Source organism: Mesoplodon bidens (assembly GCF_964165515.1).
Source record: "Mesoplodon bidens genome assembly, chromosome: 18".
NCBI lineage: Eukaryota > Metazoa > Chordata > Mammalia > Artiodactyla > Ziphiidae > Mesoplodon > Mesoplodon bidens.
This window is the reverse complement of record NC_138175.1, coordinates 29393539-29410125: the sequence shown is the minus strand read 5'-3', so window position 1 is coordinate 29410125 and position 16587 is coordinate 29393539. Positions and strand designations below refer to the sequence as shown.

Here is a 16587-nt window from a genome sequence, read left to right as displayed (position 1 = left end):
TACGAAGGAGGCTGAGGAAAATCCTACTGGTACTTGACCACCTGTGGGTATTACAATCCTTCTTCCTAGGACCCATCTCAGCAGAAGGGGAAAGAAAATATTTGCTATTCTGTAAAAGTAAAAGTTAATTAACTATTATTTAAACATGCCCTTGAACTTAATGACATTCTTTATTTTTTCATTTACATATCACAAGCCTTCAACTGATGGTAACTCCTTGAGCTGACTCTTCAACTTGATTTCATTTGTGCAGTTTTAAGAACTTCTTTCGTCAAATACGCATGCAGATTCACAGCGAATCTTAAATGTAACAGGCAATTTTGCTGGCTGAGTAGGCTAGAAAATTGGACTTGGGGTCAGAAGACCTGGGTTCAAAGGCCAGACCTGCTATCTACTACCTGGAGGATCCAGAATAGGTCATTTAATTTCTCTGGCTCTCGTCTGTAAAGTGGAATAATCCCCACCCAGCCACCTTTACAGAGTTATTGTGAGGACCGAGTGAGATGTCTGTGGTAGCCTGTTGTAGACTGTAAAACACGTAAGGGGATGTTGAAACAAAACCAAAATATGTTGGATAGTTCTTGGACTTGGAGGTAGAACCTTGGGTGGGACATCCGTGGCCTGGGTTTACCAACTGTTCTTTCACCTCTCTGCCAGCATCAGCGGTTTGGCGCGCCACCTCACCCTGACTCTTGTTCAGTGTCATTAAGGTGGGGTCTGGGCACACTGGACTCCCCAGAGCCACAGTGATTGTTTCAGGGATGGGAATACAAGCCGGTCAGAAGCAATGAGAAGCAGTAAGCCCTCTCCTGGGATATCCAGTAAGGAAACTCACACTTTCCATGGGCATTCAAAGCTGAGGCATGTATGGCCTGAGGCTGAGGCCACATCTTGTGGGCCTGACAGGCGAGCCCATCTGAGAGCAAAGTTAAGAGAGAGGAAGGCAGAGAAGAGAGACGCAAGTGCTGAGGGTATCTTTGGAGCCTCTGGATCCACGCTTTTCAGTGCCGGGTACTGCCAAGTTTCCTTTTTATTAAAGCTGATATGGGCAAGATTTCTATCATTTGCAGCCGAAAGGGTCTAACACACAACCTGAATGAAGGTGGGAATGACAAAGAATCAGTATCAGTTTCCGGTTTTGTTTCCCAAGGGAAGGCACTGTCCTCTGCTTTCTACTCAAGAGCCATCAGCTACACCTGGCCTCTGCACAGGGCTTATGCTGAGGGCGGTCCAACTTCTGCACAAGTGCAACTGCTCAGGGGAATATTAGCAGTGGCCTTTCCTATTCTAACTGCCCAGGCCTCTGAGTTCTTCAAGAATTCCTTCCTTGGGATGCCCTTGGACTTAGGTGTGTGAAGCCAGGATGCCTGGAGCTGCGACAGCGAGAAGCCAGCTAAGTGCTGAGCCTGGCAGAAAAAAAAGAAAGACCTGGGTCCCTGACAGCTGTACTGGGCAACCGCGGGACTGCTTAATCTCCTTGATATGTGAGCTACTAATTTCCTGTATGGTTTAAGCCATTTTGATTTGGGTTTTCTGGCACTTACAACCAAGAGCCCCCTAACTGACAGGAAGCTCACTTCAAGCTTCTCTCCTCCTTGCAACTTTCCCAGATCATGCCACCTCCCCAGCACTGGCCTCCCCAGTACACATTCACTGGATTCTCTGTCAATAGCAGGAAAGTGAAAGTTTTCTTCCCAAGTGTGGGTTTCTGAAGCACAGTGTTGAGGAGATGTTGAGGCCACATTTGGGTTGAGCAGGGAACAGTGTCGTGGCGGTGTCTGCCACGAACTTAGGAGGAGGCTTATCCAGCTTCATGTGACCAAACAAAACTCCTGATTTTGCTGCCCAAACCTGTTCCTCCTGTGTTCTTCTAGGGCTCAGCAGCATCTCCATCTTATCAGTTACTCAGGCCAAAAACCTGGAATTCACCCTCGACTCCTCTTTCTCTCACACTCACATTCAGTGTGAAAGGAAATGCAAAAAAAGATGTTCTTTCTCCCAAAAAACTCTTTCCTCATTCCCAGACTTCTTTCAAATCTCTGCTTCAAAGTTACCTTGGAGGGGATGTCTCTGACCACCCACCTAGAATAGCAGCTCCTTCTATCCCTCTTACTCGGCCTTTATCTTTCTTCATAGCCCATCTGCCCTGATACTTTTTTTTTTAAATCTCTTTAGGTGTCTGCTTCCCCATCCCTGAGAGCTGGGGCTGTACCTTATTTGCTAATGCACCTCGAGACCCAGAGCAGCTCCAGGCACAGAGCAGGCACCTAGTAAACATCTGTTCAGTGGACAAACTCTTTTTTGCATCCTGCACCGCTCTCGGCACAGGATTTTGTACATACTAGGTGCTCACAAAGTTTGTCTATAATATGATCACGTCAGCACTTCAATTTCATTTCCGGCAGAAATGAGAGTTTCCTTGCTACATATGGACAAGGACTGGAAAGTAGCACAGAAAAACAGAAACAGCAGTTAAGGGTGGAAACTTTTGTATGCTATATTCTCTAAACATTGTAATGACGGTCCAATTAAAAGGTACAGGTATGTTATACTATCTAAGAACCATTTGAAAGAATTGTACATGTTCTTCTTAGCAGTGTCGGTTAAAGTAAAGCAGTCTGTGTTTTGTTAAAGGCACTGAAAAGTGAGACATGCAGACAAAATCTCCCTCAGAACCCCTTATCCCCAGAGACATCTACAGAGAGACTTCAAACCTTTATGAACGGGAACCCTCCTACACTGTTGGTGGGAATGTAAGTTAGTGCAGCCACTAAGGAAAACAGTATGGAGGTTCCTCATAAAACTAAAAATAGAATTACCATATGATCCAGCAATCCCATTCCTGGGCATATATCCAAACAAAACTATAATTCAAAAATACACATGCACCCCTGTATTCATAGCAGTGCTATACACAATAGCCAAGACGTGGAAACAACCTAAATGTCCATTGACAGATGAATGGATAAAGAAGATGTGGCATATATATACAATGGAATACTACTCAGCCATAAAAATAGTGAAATAATGCCATTTGCAGAAACATGGATGCAACTAGAGATTATCATACTAAATGAAGTCAGAAAGTGAAAGACAAATACCATATGATATCACTTAATTGTGGAATCTAAAATATGACACAAATGATCCTATCTATGAAACGAAAACAGACGTAGAGAACAGGCTGGTGGTTGCCAAGGGGGAGGGATGGAGTGGGATTGCTGGGTTTAGCAGATGTAAGCTTTTATACACAGACTGGATAAACAACAAGGTTCTACTGTACAGCACACAGAACGATATTCAATATCTTATGATAAACCATAATGGAAAAGAATATTTTTAAAGTGTATATATAACTGAATCACTTTTCTGTACAGCAGTAGTTAACACAACATTGTAAATCAACTATACTTCAATAAAAAAAAGAAAAAGAAAAAAAAAACCCTTTATGAATGACTTTCTGAGAGCCGCAATCTTCAAGAGGTATTTGTGAAAATGCACAGTCGATATCACAATTGCTCTGTCTTTACGTGATATTTAATTTTCAATTTCAAGTATCATTTCATGGGTGTTAATTATCAAGAAGCAATACAGGTTAAACAATTTTTGCCTTAGAAAGCACTGAGTCTAATCCTCCATCTCGGGCAGAATGCTTGCAAATATTCATACATCCAGCCAGTATTTTTCAAGAACTAACCGCATTCCTGCTCAAGGAGCCCCTATTTCCCTAGGGAGACAAAGGGGTACCTATTTTTACAGGATTTCAGGGAAGAGGATGTGAGTTGGGCTTTGGAGGAGCACTGTTCAAGTCACTATTGTCCAGTTATGCACTGAGTATCTATTATGTGCAAGGTGCAAATTCAGGCGCTGCAAATTCAGACACAGGGCTGTCCACAAGAAGCTTATAATCCACTATGTGAGATAAGATCTGGAAAAAACTGACCTTAATAAAAAGCAGCAAAATGTCAGATGCCTGAAGAGAAAAGAAAAGCCACCCATGTTATAAAGGGGTTCAGAGGAGGAGGAAGCACAGCTGACTGGAGGAATCAGGTGCGGCTTCGGGAAAACCATGACACTCTGTGGCCTAGAAGGAGAGGTGGGTGTGACAGGCAGAGATGTGGGACGTGTGGGTGGGGGTTATTCCAGGTAAGGGAAACCATGCACCCAAGGCAGGGGGGCAGCAGGGTGCAGGTGGTTCTGATCTGCTCAGGACGGCCTGTCCCAGCCTGTGTGCTCTGGGCAGTACAGTCAGGGGTGTGTGTGTGTGGTGTGTGTGTGGTGTGTGTGTGGTGTGTGTGTGGTGTGTGTGTGTGTGTGCGTGTGCGTGCGTGCGTGTGCGTGCGTGCGCGCAAGAGAGAGAGCGCGAGAGGGAGAGATGGTGACTGCAGGGAGCTGAGCTGGGCAAAGACTGCTTCAGCAGGCACGTGGACATTGGATTAGACTGGGGAGAAAACAGGAAAAATGGCCAGTTAGAGGCTGTTACTCTAGGGGTGGGGCGCAAGGAGATTAAACTCGGCAAAATGGGCATTTTATTAACACCTCATATTGATGTCATATATTCTTTTTATGGACAGAATATTACATAATAAAAAGGCCTATTTGATTAATTCATTTAGTTAACAAACATAAATTACAGTTTTGCTCTTTGAAGAGGCTGATGTCCAGGGAAGAGAGATGAGAGGGCTGTAACTAGGCGAAAGGGCCGTGGGCCAGGAAAGGAGGGCAAGCAGGGGAGAAAGGACAGCCTACTGGCCCCAGAAGTACTGTTGTGTAGGGAGGGCACATGGAGGGAGAACACGGAAGCACAGAGAACAAGGTCCGTGGCAGGATGCTGGGGGACTGTGGTGCCGTGAGCTCTTCCCTGAGGACAATCCTGGCAGAGAAAAGGACCTTTGGTTCATGAACACATTGGCTCCCTGTCCTCCTCAGCCCCCAGCTGGGAAGAGTCCTAGAGCCGCTATTGGCCAGACACTGAACTTAAACATCCAGCATCCTCTAGTGCAGGGCCCCGGGATGCCTGCAACAAGATCCTTGCTTCTGTGTACAGGGCTCCAATGTCACACTGTGACCTCGGCACGTTACCATGAACACAGACACTCTCCGGAAGAGGTTTTCTCACTGATGCCCTTTGTGATTGCAGCAGGCAGATTTAAGCAGGGGTTTTCCATAACATGACCTTTGAGGAAAGCTTACCAACTGTTTTAGGAGGACCTGAGACTTGTGAGCCCTGAGAAGGTGGATGGAAAGGAGAGTTTGGGTGTTAGGGCTGACCCTGACCTCCCCCCAAAGAGGGCACTGCAGGAGTCAGCCGTGTTTTCTCATCAGCCGTGCAGACAGGCACATGCCCTGAGGTAGTAACCTGAGTGGAAGGTAGCCTGTGAGGAAAGAAGGCAGACCCAGGGGGTTGGGAGACCTGACTCCTGTCCCTGACTACCCAGGGGCCCTGCAGAGATCTCAGCTGGGAAGAGGCTGGGCAGTCCTTATGGAAGGGGCTCTGAACATGGTACGATCTGGGTTTGAATCCTGCTGCCCCTTACCAGAACATGCCAAATCTAAATTACATACCTCCCGTTGGTCTCTCTCCTAAGATGCCTGCATTTTCCGCAGTTTATAATAAGATTCATAATATGTGTGTTTAGTGTCCCTCTCCTCCACAAAACTTTATAAGCCCCACGAGGGCACAGGCTGTGTTTGCACTGCTCATCATTTTATGCCCAGGGCAGTATCTGGCACACAGACGTATCCACTATTTGCTAAGTGAACGGATGAACCTGGTGAGCAAGTGGCTTGACCTCTAAGCCTCACTGGGTGTTTCTGGTACAAAGCACTCAGCACAGTGTGTGGTCACGCTCAGCACCTAATGGATATAGCTGCACATTAGTACTTCTAAAACACGAGGAGCTTGGACTAGATTTTCAGAAGTCAGAGCAGAAAGCGGCTGATCATCTATTTTACCAACCCCACCAGTTCGAGGATGGGAAACCCAGCACAGAGAGGGGAAGAGGGGAAGTGATTACCCTGGTGATTTTCAAGGACCCCCCTCCTCCCTGCCACCGCCCAGCTCCAGCCTCCAGACTCGGTACTGGGAATGTCTCAACTGCTTTGTTTTTTGTTCCCAGTGGGCCATGTTTTGACAGAGAAGGTACATCATATCAGTTCCCAAATCTTACTTATTCCTCAGGGGCAGCTCAAATGCTATCTCCTCCAGAAAACCTCCTGTGGGCCTCTACTATTCAAGTGCCCCAGCCCTCCAACTGGTCCAAGTATTTTCTGCCCTGATTAGTACACAGATTTATCTTCCTCCGTACACCCGTCAGCTCCTTCTGGGTCAGGAACATATCCGCATCAAATGCTTTCATACTTTTCCAATTCCTGGGGCAATGCCTGCTATGTTCGTGAGTTAACAAATGAGTCAGTGAGCAAGATTTTCTGGCTGCTCTAGGGCAGGCCACCCTTTAACTGGCCGGGGCCATGGACTCTTCTACAAAAGACCTGAGCATTGCCCCAGCCAAGCTGAATCAAGTGGAACACTGAGGCTGTGATCCCAAGGCAAATCCACACAAACTAAATTTAGCATAGAACAGAAGCAGCCGTCACGGACTTGTGCGAATGGATAAATGATCCTGATGATCAGATCAGCAGCCACAGCAGACTGCAGACCACCTCTCTCTGGACCAACAGTGGTAGCTGAGACAGCTCCTTGGACAAACCAACAGGGTTTTCTCACCTATAAAATAAATGTTGTTTGACGGCTTCTTCCGGCTCAGTTGTCCTAAGACTCTAGCACAGGCTGATCCTAGAGGCACTATTTTGCTCAATGGAAAACATTTTAGTAGAACGTGCTTTGAAAATTAGTGCCAGAGAATACTAGTGCTGGAGTAGACCCCAGGGGCCATTATTCCTAATCTGCCTTATTTTCAGAGCTCTCCAGGCACAACTGAGGACGGTGCCAATGAGCGGGACCCAGGCCTTGCCTCCTGCCTACAGAAAGAGAAAAACTGATGGTTCAGAGCACAGAGGGCCCTGCCCTTTTTCCTGACAGTACACAGTGCTTGCCCAGCCTGGCTGTGGTGGCCACTGCCCACCCACTGCCCGACTGGGCTCCAGCCTTCAACAGGGAACCCCTGGGTAGTAAGAGAAAGCTTCCTTAGCTGGGATCTGAGTGACCAGAAAGACGGGGTTCCAGGGCAGGGTAAGTCCTGTGGGGGTCAAATGACCTCAGAGAATCATAGTCTGACAGAGGGGTGGAAGCCCCCAGACTTGCAGTTGGCCTCTCCTACCCAGTGGCCCAAAAACAGGCTATGAAGGTTTATCCTACCACACAGCACTTCTCAAGCAATGAAGGATTCAATTTCTTATTCTTGCTAAGCAGAGTCAGATACGTAACTGCTAATCAGAGCTTCTCATCAGCCTGAGGTAACCAGGGTTACTGCCCTGGTTGGATGTAATTCCAGCCAAGAGCAAAGACGCTCTGCGGTCTCGTTAGCCTGCAAGACCTGATAACAGATAGGATCCTGCTAGAATTTTTTCTTTTTAGTGCTAAAGGTCATCCACAGACCGCATTACTACCTTTAAGAACCCCAGAATGGGGCCCTCTTGCATCTAGCCTAAGACATGGTTGAAAGCATGAGGGAACAGAGGCCCAGTAATGCTGTCCTTAACTAAAGTCCCAGAGTGAATTAGTGTGGATGGTCATTTAGACAGTGTTTCTGGGGCTTCTTTCTCCCTTATGAATACGTGTTCAAGTAGATGGTAACTCCACCGGGACAGGGACCCCTCCTTTACCTCTAGTACAGCACGGTAAGTGGCCGAGAGCAGGGGTCTGGTACCAGACTGCAATTCTGCCTCCATTGTGTACTTGCTGCATCACCGGAGATGCAGCACTTAAACTCTGTGCCCCGGCTTCCTCATGTGCTAAGGTGAGAAGAGTACCTTGGGCAACTCTGCCTCCGTTTCTTCAGCTGCAAAATGGGGGATAAATACATATAATAGGGCCTACCTCACTGGGTAAGTGTGAAAATAAACTGAGTTAATATAGGTAAAAATGCTCAGAACTCCGCTTAGCACTTAGTAAGTACTAAATAAATATTTTTAACAGCTGTATTAAGATGTAATTAACGTACCACACAATTCACCTATTTAAAGTACAATTCAAGGATTCTTGGTATGTTCACAGATATGTGCAACCATCACCACAGTCAATTTTGGAACATTTTTATTACTTCAAAAAGAAACCCTGGGGACTCCCCTGGTGGCACAGTGGTTAAGAATCCGCCTGCCAATGCAGGGGACACAGGTTCGAGCCCTGGTCCGGGAATATCCCACACGCCGCGGAACAACTAAGCCCGTGTGCCACAACTACTGAGCCTGCGCTCTAGAGCCTGTGAGCCACAACTACTGAGCCCACGTGCCACCACTACTGAAGCCTGTGCACCTAGAGCCCATGCTCCGCAACAAGAGAAGCCACCGCGATGAGAAGCCCACGCACCGCAACACAGTAGCCCCTGCTCTCCACAACTAGAGAAAGCCCCCACACAGCAATGAAGCCCCAACACAGCCCCCAAGATAAATTTAAAAAAAAAAAAAGAGAAACCCTGAAGCCTTTAGTTATCATCTCTCTTCGCCTCCCCCGCACCCCTTCCCACATCTAAGCAACCAGTAATCTACCTTCTGTCTCTATCAATTTCTCTATTCTGGACTTTCATATGAATGGAATCATATAGTACATGGTCTTTTATGACTGGCTTTTTCACTTAGCATAATGCTTTCAAGGTTCATCCACATCATACCATGTGTAAGTACCTCATTCCTTTTTATAGTCGAATAATAGTCCATTGTATGGATATACCACATTTTGCTTATCCAGTTGCCTATTTGGGTTGTTTTCCAACCATGAAATCATAAAGTCAGACCACAGAGCCATGAGGTAACTCTATGTTGAATCGTTGCAGGAACTGCCAGATTGTTTTCCAAAGCAGCTGCATCACTTTACATTCCCACCAGTAGTGTAGGAGGGTTCCGATTTCTCCACAACCTTGACTAAAACTAGTTGTTATCTGACTTTTTGATTCTTGCCATCGTACTGCGTGTTAAGGTTTGCATTTCCCTGATGGCTAATGATGTTAAGCATCTTTTCATGTGCTTATTGGCTACTTGTATATCATCTTTGGAGAAGTGTCTATTCAGATCCTTTGCCCATTTTTAAAAATTGGGGTATCTGTCTTTTCATGACTGAGTTTTAAGAGTTCTTTATATATTCTGGATACAAATCACTTATTGGATTTATGAGTTGCAAATATGCTCTCCCACTCTTTGGGTTGTCTTTGCACTTTCTTGTTGATGCCCTTTGAAGCACAGAAGTTTAAATTTTTATGAAGTCCAATCTCTTTTTTTCTTTTATTGCTCATGTTTTGGTGTCCTATCTAAGAACCCTTTACCGAACTCATGAAGATTTATCCCTATGTTTTATAGTTTTTGCTTTTACATTTAGGTCTTTGATTCATTTTGAGATAATTTTTATATATGGTGTGAGATAAGGGTCCAATTTCATTCTTTTTCATGTGGCTATCCAGTTGTCCCAGCACCATTTGCTGAAAAGACTATTCTTTCCTCACTGAATGGTTTTGACACCCTTGTAAAAATCAGCTGACCACATATGCATGTGTTTATTTCTGGACTCTCGATTCTATTCCATTGATCTGTAAGTCTGTCCTGCACCAGTACTATGCTGTCTTGATTACTGTTGCTTTGTAGTAAGTTTTGAAATTGGGAGGTATAAGCCATACTCTGTTTTGGCTATCCTGGGTCCCTTGAAATCCTACATGAATTTTAGAAGCAGCTTGTCCATTTCTACAAAGAAGGCATCTGAGATTCTGAAAGGCCTGCACTGAATCTGTTGATCATTTTGGGAAGAGTTCTCAATAAATATTAGCCTTTTTTCCATGTTTTTCTTCCTCCTCCTCTTCTTATTACTACCACTATAACTATTACCTTTTAAGCATTATGGTAAGTAAGTAAGATAACCCATGTGAAGTGCCGGCATGTAGTAAGAGTTCAATACACATTTGCTATTAGTGTTTTTGGCTGGGCTCCAGAGGCTGTCCTAGACTGGCAGGAGAGTGGGCTGAGTGACCTTCACAGTACCCACTAACTCTGGTGGTGACCACACTGGAATGCAGGCTGTTGTCAGGTATGCTACAGGAACTCCCAAGTCAAGGACTTTTCTTTATCCCAAGCATGGTTTCCTACTGAGGGTCAAGGTCAAAGTCTCTGCCAGCGGACAGCACAACCTCTACTCATGTTCAGTCCCACAGGCCTGTAATCAGGAGCTCCCGTGAGTGACATAAACCACACACACTCAAATCAAAACACCTTCTCAGCTGCCTTGGCAAGAAGGGACGTTGGATGGCGTGGTAAGGAAAAGAGCAAGTTTGATTTAGCACTTCCCAAACCTTAGTCACTCAAGGACCACCCTCATGATTTTTGGCCATAATACGTACCACGCTTCTTGATTAGTTTAGTAGTTTAATTTAATTCCACGTGCTAGGAACAAATATATCTTATTATTTAAAAAAGAAATTTTATATTACTGCCTTAAATGAAAAACCCTTACCACATGCTTTAAGTAGGAGATAACCATGAAAGCAAATACAATAGAAACAGAACCTTACAGTAAGACCACATAATAAAATGCTCTTTGTTAAAAAAGGAAGATTAGCAAGGCTTAGAGGGATTTAAAGACATCCTAGTGCCCAAGTGAAACTCTCTCCTTGACTTGATCAGAAGGACTGAAAGAGAACAGAAAAGGGACTCACTCCCCCCCACTTAGTGATGGAGGGGTGTGCTATGTATAGTTACCCTTGCACCCCAATGCTGCACACTAGGCTGAGGAAGGGGCTTGAGAAATGATGCTTTAACCCCCAGCTCTACTGCTCAACCACACTGGCATTCTCTGATGGTGGGAATCACATCACAGGCTCTGGGCAATGTCACCCACCCAAAGTGCTTTGAACTCACCATGAAAAATTCCATAGGAGCAGCATCAGAGCACTGTAGGGTCAGAGGAGAGTCCTGCATGGCTCATCGGGATGTAGCCACGGGACTGCTTGGTTCTCAAGGTCTGCCCCTGCTCCACGAAGCCACCAAGCACACAGAGCACGAAGAGCATGGAACCCTAGAGAGAGCTGGATGATACCAATGCCACCTCCTGGAAGGAGTACTCAGGCCCTGGAGGCACCATGGCCTTGGCTGTCACCTACCTTCTTCCTCTGCACAAGGGTGGCCTTCCTGAGCTGAGATGAATCAAACCAGAGACCACAGAGAACTTGTCCTATTACAGTTTCCAAATACCTCTCTAACACCTGGGTTGTGAAGGATGACCCCACTTCAGGAGAACACCCTGGCTTGCTTCACAGCTCACAACTGTGTCAACCTTAGCACCTGGCCATGAGTAGCCCTGAGCCTGGAGAGAGAGGAAATCACAATCTAAGACCAACCAATTAAACCAAGATCAAGTCATGGAGCTCCATTTACAACCCTGCATAGGGATTCCATGGAGGAAATGGGAAGTCTACAGAAATGGGAAAAATTAGATTCTGATATGAGATTCAGATAAAAGTTCAGGACAGCAGAAAAAAGGCCACCAAACTGACATGCTCAAATGTATACACATATGGGACCCACCACCCAATAAAAGCATTATACAGAGCCATGATGGATTGATGGGACACTTTAAGGAAGTGGTTGAAAACTGATACTACCCCGGGGAGTGAAGTTACAGGTGTTCACATCTGTAGAAACCTGGAGACGAGGCCACAGAGGGGGGACCCAATGACGATTTGCTAAACCGAATTTGGATATGGGGGGCAGCAAAAAGCCTTCCATAACTCGACGGACAAACAGGATCCAGGGAATGGTGCCCACAAGAGGAAGCGTCTCCAACCTTGCCTCTTGCTACTCTTGAGCCCTGCAGAGACTGAGCTGAAACCAATGAGAGGACACTTCCCCAGGGGCTACTGAGGTGGCTTTCAGAGGCACTTGAAGAAGAGTCCCCATCTCTTCCTCAGACACCAGGGGCTGGCCGAGCCCCTGCCTTGAATCCATGCTGTGTTATATGAAGCCTCCTGCTGTGCTTTCTAGAACCACCCACCTATTCACCTTCTGCAGTCCCAGGGGACAATGACAAGTTGTTCTTCTGATTTAAAAGCTTGACCTGTGAGCACCTTTGTGGAGACAGGACTCCTTTTTCGAATGGCTCAAGGACAGTTACTGAGACCCCCTCACTCCTCAACGGTACTACCATAGCCTCTGCTGAGTCACCTACGCTAAGATGCTGTATGCTGTTTCTAACCTTCAGTGAATAAATGGCAATCTTATTCATCCACTTTGGGAAAGAGATCCAGAGCTGAAGGCTCCAGTGATAATTAACAATGACATTTACAAGGGTCCCCCACCTGGATTATTTGTAGTTGTTCCCACATTAGCCAATCTGCTCTAAATACAGGAGTTCTTAACTTTTTTCCCCCCAGAGTAACAAACCCTCAGCAATCATCTGTAGAACTCATCACTGAAACAATTCTTCATTAAAACCTGAAGGATGGGGCTTCCCTGGTGGCGCAGTGGTTGAGAGTCCGCCTGCCGATGCAGGGGACGCGGGTTCGTGCCCCGGTCCGGGAAGAGCCCACATGCCGCGGAGCAACTAAGCCCGTGTGCCACAGCTACTGAGCCTGCGCTCTAGGGCCCGCGAGCCACAACTACTGAGCCTGTGTGCTGCAACTACTGAAGCCCGCGCGCCTAGAGCCCATGCTCTGCAACGAGAAGCCACTGCAATGAGAAGCCTGCGCACCGCCACCAAGAGTAGCCCCTGCTTGCTGCGACTAGAGAAAGCCCGCGTGCAGCAACAAAGACCCAACGTAGCCTAAATGAATGAATGAATGAATGAATGAATAAATAAATAAATAAATAAATAAAATGTAGTCCCTTTTTCTTTGCTAAGAAAACCTACTTAGTGCTTCTAAGTGGTACCCAAGGCAACTTCCCACAGTCTCCATGGTGCCAAAGCTGGTGGTGCATTTTACAGAGCTGCCCTTCACCCTGGCAATGGTGGGCATACTTATAATCACAACTTGGAGTGGGAAGAATCTTAGGTGGGGTGTTTGTGATGGGCCAGTGCAAACCTTTCAGAGGTGCCCAAGCTGTGAGTCTGTGACACAGTGGTAAAGTGTAGTTTCTACTGTCTCTCTGTCTGATAGCAAGAAGACAGAAACGAAAGGAAAGATCTTCCAAGAGATAAGCAGAGCATACAAAGTGATATGCAATCATATTTGTTGATATGGGTAAATGTTCAGAGTGTATATTGAGTGTGAGGAGGGGTAAAAAAAATCAGGTGTTCAGTTTGACACTAATTTTTTTAAAATAAATTTATTTACTTATTTATTTTTGGCTGCGTTGGGTCTTTGTTGCTGCACATGGGCTTTCTCTAGTTGTGGCGAGCAGGGGCTACTCTTCGTTGCAGTGCATGGGCTTCTCATTGCGGTGGCTTCTCTTGTTGCGGTGCATGGGCTCTAGGCACGCAGGTTCAGTAGTTGTGGCACACGAGCTTAGTTGGTCCACGGCATGTGGGATCTTCCCGGACCAGGGCTCGAACCCGTGTCCCCTGCATTGGCAGGCAGATTCTTAACCACTGCGCCACCCGGGAAGCCCTGACACTAATTTTTGTTTAAAAACATGTACCCAAACATTGAAAGAAGTCTGGAAATACATACACCAAAATGCCAACTGTGGCTTCCTTGAGTAGTGAGAATACAGGTTATATTTATTTTCTTCCATTTTAAAGTCTGTATACTTGGGACTTCCCTGGTGGTCCAGTGGTTAAGAATCTGCCTTCCAATGCAGGGGACACGGGTTTGATCCCTGGTTGCGGAACTAAGATCCCACATGCACAGGGCGACTAAGTCCGCATGCCGCAACTACTGAGCCCATGTACTCTAGAGCCCGCAAACCACAACTAGAGAGCTTGCACGCCACAACTAGCTAGAGAAGCCAGCACGCTGCAACTAGAGAAGCCCGTGCGCCACAGTAAAAGATCCCACATGCTGCAACTAAGACCCGATGCAGCCAAATAAATAAATAAATATTTAAAAATAAATAAAGTCTGTATGCTTTATCTATGAGAAACAAGTATTAATTGTGTAACAAAAATGTTATTAAGAATAAATGTGTGTGTGTTAGGGCATGCTATGCCAATGGGTCTGAGTCTCCTGCTACCTGTTTTGTACCCTCCAGGGTGGAAAAAGAACAGGAGTGGAAGCAGAGTTGGCTTCCCTGAGCCTGTTTTCCAAAAGAAGTACCTTTTCAACAAATTTTTATAGCACGTAACATTACTAACTTAAAAAAGAATGTCAATACAATGGGAGGCAAGATTCAGATACTGTGACACATCACGTTTTTGTCCCCACTCTCCATCTGGTCTCAGCTCTGAGATATTAGAACCCAGCTGTGCCTCTGAATGTATGCATGGGCAAAGGCATCTGAGTGTGGACGGCCAAAATGCATCTTTTTTTTTAAGAAAGAATGCACCTTTCTCGATTAAGAGGGAAGAGGAGGAGCTGTCAGCCTGTATCTCAGATACCAGGCCCTGTTGGCACCTCATAGGCTATCACACATTGGGAAAGCCTGACCCTCATAATCCCACCTTTAGAAAACTTCATCTTGTGGCCAGGTACCAGGAGGATCCAACAAGTGTGCTGGAAAAAGTGGTCCCACCTAAGGGTGTATGTGCCTATGGGTATCTGTGACGGGGATCCATGATGGAGACTGTCTGTCACATAAGCCTCAGCCCATGTATCTCCTTTTACCCGCACTTCCTTAGAACGTGGTAAAATGTATGAAATAATGCTTCTGGCTCAAAGCTTTGAGAGAGATGGAGAAAGGAAGTTATGGATAGCCAGTTACAGATTACACAGATGAGACTGTTCAAGGGGTACCCCAGGTACCTAGACACTAAACTGGCCTTTTTATCCATTGCCAGCTGGCCTTGCAATGTGCAGCTGTTAAATAAACAAACAAAAAAGAATTCACGTTTTAATTAGATGAATTTGTGCTCCATAACTTGTCCATTTTTTTTCTAGAGCCAGAGTGCTTGTTATTTCTTTGCAATTTCAGAAGTTATGAAATGATTCATGGTTTTGTTGGAGCTGAAGTCAACCAATACCATTCATAATTGTGAACAATCTCTGTTATTGTTAGAGGGAAACACCAAGGCATCTGTGCTTCCCAAAAACACATGGGGGAGAATTCCAGTTTGGAAATGGAACGGCTGTGTTTTTCCCCCTAGAGTTAAATTTACACAGATGGATTTCCAGGGAGATCTTGGCATTCTTCTGGTTGGAAGAGCGGGGTGGCCACCAAGATGTATGATTTCTCCTCTCTCCCTCCTCTGTCAGACAGAGGGCATCCATGTTGTAACACTCTGCACACTGGTAAGTAACCATTAAATGCCTGTCTCCCCTCCAAGAGGATAGGATTCATGAAAGTAGGACCACATCTGTCTTATTCACCCCAATGCGCAGCTCTATGTCTTGCATACAGTAAGTGCTTAATAAATGTCTGTTGAAAGGCTGCACAAATCCCACTAGCCTAATGTCACTACTCTTTAGTTCTTTGACTCTTTATATTTATCTGCATTGGGTGATAACATCTACAGCTATACGAGAGACCAATCTAAACACAAAAGAGAGAGAAGAATAAAATGATGATGATGATGATGATGATAGCAAATATTCTGTGAGTGCTTGTTATGCACCAGCAACAAGCTAGTCAGCACTTTATGTACAGCATGCCACTTAATCCTCACAACTTTATAAATTAGGTCCTATTATCACTCCCATATTTTAGATGATGTAAGTGAGGCCCAGATAAATTACATAAACTTACCCAAGATCACCCAGCAGTAAGTGGTGGAACTAGACACAGACACCCAAATGCACAAACCCACACACTCCACCAACACTGCCACTGGCTAAAGCACTTCTCACTGCCTTTTCCAGAATGTGTTCAGAATCTGAAAATATTTAATGGTGGTAAAACTTGATTCTCTATTGATGACACTGACTTCGTGAAATAAAAGTCATTCAAAGCCATAAGATGTGTGATGCTTACAGAGGATCACTGAGTTTGGGAACAAAGCTGCTGGATGAGACCAGTTTGCTCTGGTGAATCACGGACCAGCTTGGAAAGGTCACTCCAGGAGAGAAGTAGCACACTGTAGTGAAACACAGCTCTTGACTGGAAGTTAAGAGGTTTGTTTGCAGGATAAACAAAGACTGCTACTTCATTTCTCTGACCTTGGCCAATTAAAGTGACTGGGCTGGCCTGAACCAATGCAGTTCACACCTATTTGGAAGTCATCACTGGGAATCTCTAAAGTCCCTAAGAAGGGCACCTCTACTTGCCCTTCCTTTCTTCCAATTTACCTCAGACAGTAAATTCAGAGAGAGAGAGACAGAGACAGAGACAGAGACAGAATGTGGGGGGGCCGGGGGAACAGAAAAGATACAATTTACCAAAGCCTCCCTTTTCTCCAACATG

At 45.6% G+C, this 16587-nt stretch overlaps 1 protein-coding gene across 4 annotated transcripts in view; it reads right to left on the bottom strand.

Moving 5' to 3' along the window:
• The window catches only part of GNAO1 (G protein subunit alpha o1), a 171071-nt gene that overhangs the window by 112444 nt on the left and 42040 nt on the right, over positions 1 to 16587 (bottom strand). The gene's annotated exons all lie outside the window — the stretch shown is intronic.